Genomic DNA, 7824 nt, shown 5'->3' with positions numbered 1-7824 from the left:
AGACAGGTCACATGTATTTTACATGTTCCTCTCTGCCTGAGATTGATATGAGCATAATGATGTCCTCTTCCCTCTTCCATTGGGAAGGGGCGGGATAGTGTGTGTGTGTGTGTGTGTGTGTGTGTGTGTGTGTGTGTGTGTGTGTGTGTGTGTGTGTGTGTGTGTGTGTGTGTGTGTGTGTGTGTGTGTGTGTGTGTGTGTGTGTGTGTGTGAGAAGGGGTCAGGCAACACACGGTAAGGTTAAAGGCCTACTAGCGATACTCCGGTCACACCCCTGACCTGAACTTGCCTGTAAAGCCGTGAGTTCCTGAGTGTGTGGTGTGTGCATGAATGCGTGTGTGTTTATGTTTCGGGTTGGTTCCCGATGGTTGACAAAAAAAATCAGCTGACAGGTGGAGTGAAACTATAACTGACTCCGTAGTCTACGTTCAGAACAATTATATTGCGAGTCGGAAAACGTTTTAAGATAGTATATTTTTTATAAACCCAGGAGCTTGTTGCGAATTCCATTAGGCAATATGAGCGTTGAGGAGGACATAACCTAGGCCTAAGTTACCTGGGAGAGAGTGGAGCCATCAGTAGCCTATTTGTGTGGTGCTGAAACATGCCAAACTTATTGTCCCTGACTCCTAGCTGAGGTGAAAATAGCGTAACAGGAGAAATGAAAAGAAAGAAGAAACACCTTTCATTCTTAATTCATGGAAGGGTTTCCTTTAATCCAAATTCTGAATAAACACGCATATACATCAAGTCAAGCAGGGAATGGGAATAGACTTTTAGCCTACTACTCTGGAGCCATAAAAACAATGAAATAAACTATTTGTCGGGTCACGGATTGGCTCTCGGAACAATTATACAGTATGCGGGTGGGTCGGGTTGCAGAGAAAAATCTGTCCTTATGTCGGATATCGAATGGGGCTCGGAATTGATGTGGCCGGCACGGGGGGAGGCACCAAAACATGTACCGATGCAGGACAGTGTTTATGTGTGTGTGAGTGACAAATGGCAGCTGTCCCTTTTACTGTAGACCCCCTTCATCCCCTGACCTTGTTCCACCTCCATACTGACGACTCAAATCAATGGCCACCATCTCATCCACTAGGCCATGGCCATGTATCTCTACACACTAAAAACCAAGATGGTTAATTAGTGGTGTTGTAGGACTGTTTTTCTGTATTCCTGGCTGACCCAGTGTGTGTGTCCAGAGTTTGGTCACTGAGGGCCCGGTGATGATCTGTTCTCTAATCTGAGGGTTCACCGCCATGAGCGGGTTGAGTGGACAGCTTTTAGAAGCACCACAAGGCCATGGCATTACCACACATGCGCACACACACACACACACACACACACACACACACACACACACACACACACACACACACACACACACACACACACACACACACACACACACACACACACACACACACACACACACACACACACACACACACACACACACACACACACACATTGCTATTACTGGTCACTCACTCTAAGCTGCTGAGGGCAGCCACATGACACCACGACTCTGATCTCTCTTTCTCTCTCTCTCTCTCTCTCTCTCTCTCTCTCTCTCTCTCTCTCTCTCTCTCTCTCTCTCTCTCTCTATTTCTCACTTTTGGCCTCTCCCTCGTTACCCCTATCAAATCCTCTTCCTCCTTGCCCCCACTTTCTCCCTTCTTTTCTCTCCATATCTTCCCCCTGTCCCACTCTATCTGTCCCTTCCCCTCCCTCCCCCTCTCCCTCTCCCTGGCTGTCTGTAGCTGGTGTACCCTTGCTCAGGTCTGACAAGGTTATGGCAGTGTGTTCAGTGAGTATATATTGATTTCCTCCACCACAGATCCCCGCAGCCAGGGGGGGATTTGCTGTTTCAGATAACACTCTGTCTTTACTCTTTATAACTGCAGCCCCCCTCTGTTGTCCTCTGCACCCCACCTGCCCCCTTCCCCCTCATCCATGTCCCACCGCTTTCCCTCAGGGGTGAGAGGTGTGGGGGGGGGATTGTCACACTGTCCTCCTCTCGCTCCCTCTCTCATCTGTACGTCCAGGCCCCCTGCCCCTTGTTAATGACCCGGCAACTTTCTTGTCACCAGGGCTGCTGTCCTCTCTCTCCCTCCCTCTCTCTGTCTCTGTCTTCTCTTGTGCTTGTGGACCACGTAACAGAAAAACTGAAAGAGGGAGAAGCAAACACCAAAATGATCAAAAGGTTGACAGTACACAACTAACAACATACAAAAATAGTCAATAAGCAAAATGTGCTTTTTTCTCAAACCCAAAATATGTATTTTTAACATAAAAGCTGCTTCAGTTATGTGATTGTTTTGGTGATGGTTCTGGCTGATTCGCTTTTGTTAGGGAAATCAGCTTTGATTGGGAGGTGGGGGCTTGAGTCTGTGAGGGTTGGAGCCCAGACAGACAGAGGCGTGAATGGCGCTCTGCCAAAGCCAATAAGAGGCTGCATTAGAAGCCAGAGGGAGTTAGATATTCATGCATTATTCATCATTAACCAAAATATCCCTGAGATGGTTGGGTGGGGGGGTGGGGTGGGGGTGGTGGTGGTTGTGGTGAATTGTTAGAATATGTAATAATATTTAGTACTCAGTGTCTGGCATTCCGTCTATTGAGAATGACAGTTCTGTTCTTAGGCAATTTGTATTTTATTTGTGCATCAGTATCTGTAACCTTTTGGGGACAGAGGGCACACTGCAGGCACTGTATGGCTGTGAAGGGAGTGAGCGAAAGAAAGGGAAAGAAAGAGGTACAATGAAGATGGTTATTGGATTGGAGTTCATTGGACATAGATAAGGCCCAGAGGTTCTCCTGACCCTGTGACCTGACCAGGGAAAACTGCAAGCTCTAGCACTAGACCAATGTCCAATCTGCATCTGCATTTTGGATCATGATGCAGTAACCTCTATAGGATTGGTGTCCCCCCTGCGGGATGGTTGAGCTACGTAGGCTAATGTTATTAGCATAAGGTTGTAAGTAACAAGAACATTACCCAGGACATAGACATATCTAGCATCACTTCTCTGGACGGTTCTGACGTAGAATATGTGGACAACTACAAATACCTAGCTGTCTGGTTAGACTGTAAACTCTCCTTCCAGACTCACATTAAGCATCTCCAATCCAAAATTAAATCTAGAATCGGCTTCCTATTTCACAACAAAGCCTCCTTCACTCATGCCACCAAACATACCCTCGTAAAACTGACTATCCTACTGATCCTTGACTTCGGCGATGTCATTTACAAAATAGCCCCCAACACTCTACTCAGCAAACTGGATGCAGTCTATCACAGTGCCATCCATTTTATCACCAAAGCCCCATATACTACCCACCAGTGTGACCTATATGCTCTCGTTGGCTGGCCCTCACTACATATCCATCGCCAAACCCACTGGCTCCAGGTCATCTATAAGTCTTTGCTAGGTAAAGCCCCGCCTTATCTCAGCTCACTGGTCACCATAGCAACACGCACCCATTGCACACGCTCCAGTAGGTATATTGCACTGGTCATCCCGACAGCCAACACTTCCTTTGGCCGCCTTTCCTTCCAGTTCTCTGCTGGAATGACTGGAACGAATTGCAAAAATCTTTGAAGCTGGAGACCTATATCTCTCTCTCTAACTTTAGGCATCAGCTGTCTGAGCAGCTTACCGATCACTGTACCTGTACACAGCCAATCTGTAAATAGCACACCCGACTACCTCATCCCCATATTATTACATACCCTCTTGCTCTTTTGCACCCCCTTATCTCTACTTGCAAATCATCATCTACACATCTGTCACTCCAGTATTATTGCTAAATTGTAATTATTTTCACCTCTAGGGCCTATTTATTGCCTTACCCCCTACTCTTCTACATTTGCACACACTGTACATAGATTTTTATATTTTTCTTTTGTGTTATTGACTGTAGGTTTGTTTATGTGTAACTCTGTGTTGTTGTTTTAAACAATGCAACTTAATATAATGTTTACATACCCTACATTACTCATCTCATATGTATATGTATATACTGTACTCTAAATTTACAGTAGCTATTACAGTGAAATTATACCATGCCATTGTTTGAGGAGAGTGCACAATTATGAACTTGAAAATGTATTAACAAACCACATTTGGGCAGTCTTGATACAACATTTTGAACACATATACAATGGTTCATTGGATCAGTGTAAAAACATTGCACATACACTGCTGCCATCTAGTGGCCAAAATCCAAATTGTGCCTGGGCTGGTATAATACATTATGGCCTTTCTCTTGCGTTTCAAGCTGATGGTAAAAATTAAAATACGCAGATTTTTCTTTGTATCATCTTTTACCAGATCTAATGTGTTAAATTCTCCTACATGAATGAAACATTTCCACAAACTTCAAAGTGTTTCCTTTCCAGTGGTATCAAGAATATGCATATCCTTGCTTCAGATCCTGTGCTACATGCAGTTAGATTTGGGTATGTCATTTTTTTGCGAGAAATTAAGAAAAGCGTCCGATCCTTAAGAGGTGGTGTGCCAGCATTCAGACAAAACAGGCCCTTCGCAATATGTAAAATACAATTGCAAGGAAAACAAGGTTTGGAAAGCAAATGGCTCCTGCCAGACTCGGTGGCAGGACAAAGTGACTAAGGGTGCAGTTGAAATCAAAACAAATTCATGTGAACAGAACCAAGTGTACTTCTTCAATGAACCAAAATTGGTTCCATCTAGAACCCTGTATGGGAGTTATGGCAAGGGCTACTGCCAATAAATCATCATATTTTCAACTAAGAATATAATATAATGAACAATTAAATAACGGACAAAAGAATATAAGCGTCATTTTGAGATTTTATTATCATTACATTCATACCCAAACAAAAATAAATCAGTTAATGCAAACATGCACAGTTTGGAAATATGCACTGGTTTGCCAGGCAGGCGTCTCTTTCTTTGAATGTTGGCCCACGTCAATGTTGACACCAACTCTGGCTGACTTCTCTATGGAACAGTACAGTCTGGGTTGTTGCCTGGCTGCTTGCTGAGAAGAAGAAGAAAAGGCAAACAAAAAAAGGAGTTAATCTGCCGAAAGGAAGACAAAAATTCAGACGTATAATCATGATGCCGCAGAAGAACAACTTGTTGTCATCGGCAGCTGCAGCCCGAAAGAGCACATCCTCTGCCTCTGATAGTTGGGTCACTGCCAGACTCTGAGCAAAACACATCGGTAGTATTTTAAAAGTCATGTAAATGATTAACTCTTGAATCACCAAGACTTGTACATCATGTAGATGCAGTACATACCTCCTCTTAGTCCACTGCCCATCACGCGCATTCAACAGAGATCAGCAACATTCAGTCCAGTCTGCCTCCATGAAACATAGTCCTCTCACGGGTTAATGTACATCATTTAGGGGAATTAAATCCTGTGTCCTGTGTGTATTTTCACAAGTCACCATGCATCTTAGGTATCCAACACAGCTATCACACGTGCACAGCATACAGAGACGATTTTGAGATGGATTTCTCCTGCAGCTCCTCAGCTCCTAGTTAAGAACCAATTCTTACTTACAATGAGTAAAACATATGCTAAACCAAACAGTAGGAATACCTTACTAATATTGAGTTGCACTCCCCCCTCCCCTTTTGCCCTCAGAACAGCCTCAGTGTTTGGGTGAATGGGCTCTACAAGTGGTCAAATGTTCCACAGGGATGCTGGTCCATGATGACTCCAGATTCTTCCCACAATCGTGTCAAGTTGGTTCGATGGCCACCCCTCAGAGCCTGGTTCCTCTCTAGGTTTCTTCCTTGAATCCTACCATTTTAGGGAGTTTTTCAGAGCCACCGTGCTTCTACATCTGCATTGCTTGCTGTTAGGGGTTTTAGGCTAGGTTTCTGTATAGCACTTTGTGACATCGGCTGATGTAAAAAGGGCTTTATAAATACATTTGATTGTGACTACAAACTAAAATACTGAAATAAAAGTAACAAATAGCTAATTGCCAATGTCAGGTTGGGTATTTATCTCTATTTGGCATGAATGTTTATTTGTAAGACTTAGCTGGCTTGCCAAGATGCTTATTAAAAGTAACCTTAGCCTACCTAACCTTGGGCTTCCGAGTGGTGCAGCGGTCTAAGGCACTGCATCTTCATGCTAGAGGCGTCACTACAGACCCTGGTTAAATTCCAGGCTGTATCACAACCGGCCATGATTGGGAGTTCCATAGGGCGGCGCACAATTGGTCCAGTGTTGTCCGGGTTTGGCTGTGGTAGACCGTCATTGTAAATAAGAATTTGTTCTTAACTGACTTGCCTAGTTAAATAAAAAAAGCTTTTCCCTTTCTAGCAAGCTAACGTTAGCTAGGTAGCTTACAAACAGTAGTCAAACTCTGAAACCAACTCATAGCTATCTAGCCCAGTGGAACTCAACTCTTACCCTACGAGGTCCTGAGCCTGCTGGTTTTCTATTCTACCTGATAATTGCACACACCTGGTGTTCCAGGTCTAAATCATTCCCTGATTTGAAGGGAACAATGAACAAATGCAGTGGAACTAGCTTTGGGGTCCAGAGTTGAGTTTGAGGGAACTAGCCTATAGTTTGTCACATGAATATGGCTTAATGTACTTGAATTACATAATGCTTACCTTAATAAATTGAAAAATAACGTGCTAATTGGTAGGGTATTGGAAACCATCGTCCTCTTGAGTTTTCGTGTTGGAATGGCAGTTGGTGGGCCATTCATTTGATTTGACCAAAAGGTTCTATAGAGAACCCCAATTTACCAATTCTTAGAGTGTATGCTTCCATTAAACACATCATTATCTCTTGCTTTTTTCCAGCATTTGGTTCACAACAGCACAGGTTTGCAACTCCAACCTCGACAACAATGTTGCAAAATAGAAACGAGAGCGGGAACGTGTCGGAGGAGACAGCTAGCCATTTTTCTGACTAGGAGAATTCATGCAGCATCATTAATACGGACATACATTGCAATGCAAAGCAGCTAAAACAAACATAAAAGCAGCTACTGTATCGTTAGCTGTTATTTCAGCGGTTTGACATGACTGTTAGTTTCTGTTCGCTGCTGTTGGCTCAACTCCACGTTCGCCTACAATCTGCGGCAGGGATGGAATCCTCAAGGTTCTCTGCCTTCAATGGGTTTATATATAGAACCTTCTTTAATCTCGTCCAAAGAATCAAGAGGTTCTATATAGAACCCCAAATAACCCTTTTTTTCAAAGTGTGTAGTCAACTCTATACAGTGACAGGGCTTTAACCTTTCGGTTTTTACTAACATGCTGCAAGTTCATATGGCTGGTTATGACTTCTTTCTGTAATCAGTAGACCACATTAAGCTGGGTTTATCATAAAGCCTTCTTTAAGTGATGTGTAATCCAAGAATGTTCCAGTATCTAATCTTGGGAGTGGTACACCCGCACTAATGTACACAACAGGATTTAGGGATCCTTTCTGATCACCGAGTTATAATTCTGCATTCACTGTTGTGTTTACGTCTATATCTTAGTCATATAGCAGACACTCGTATCCAGTGCGATTTACAGTAAGTGCATTCAAATACAGGCATAGTACTGCATTGTAGGCAAGGGTTGGAACGGAAATTATTTTACAATCATTCTGTTCCAAACAGAACCACTTTTTTTCCATTCCAGTGTTCTGAGCAGAAAAATAAAGTTCTGAACCGGTTCAAATCAAAAAGAGAGACGTGTATATAGCTTGTTTTCATCATTATTTTAACCTGTGAAATCTACATAGCTTTTACATTTAGCGCATGCATTTACTCCTCCAATTAGCGAGGATAGAGCAGCTTGCTAT

The 7824-nt window shown here is 43.3% G+C and overlaps 1 long non-coding RNA gene across 1 annotated transcript; it reads right to left on the bottom strand.

Annotated features, from left to right (window-relative positions):
* Positions 1–4829: 4829 nt before the first annotated feature.
* On the bottom strand, positions 4830–6231 carry LOC124037221. Its single transcript, XR_006839149.1, has 2 exons — positions 5295–6231; positions 4830–5031 (listed from the first exon to the last, which is right to left on the bottom strand). It is a non-coding gene; the product is annotated as an uncharacterized LOC124037221 (long non-coding RNA).
* Positions 6232–7824: the final 1593 nt, after the last annotated feature.

This window comes from Oncorhynchus gorbuscha, linkage group LG06 (genome assembly GCF_021184085.1).
Source record: "Oncorhynchus gorbuscha isolate QuinsamMale2020 ecotype Even-year linkage group LG06, OgorEven_v1.0, whole genome shotgun sequence".
NCBI classification, from domain to species: domain Eukaryota; kingdom Metazoa; phylum Chordata; class Actinopteri; order Salmoniformes; family Salmonidae; genus Oncorhynchus; species Oncorhynchus gorbuscha.
The sequence above is the reverse complement of the archived record's forward strand: the minus strand, read 5'-3'. Positions and strand labels throughout refer to the sequence as shown.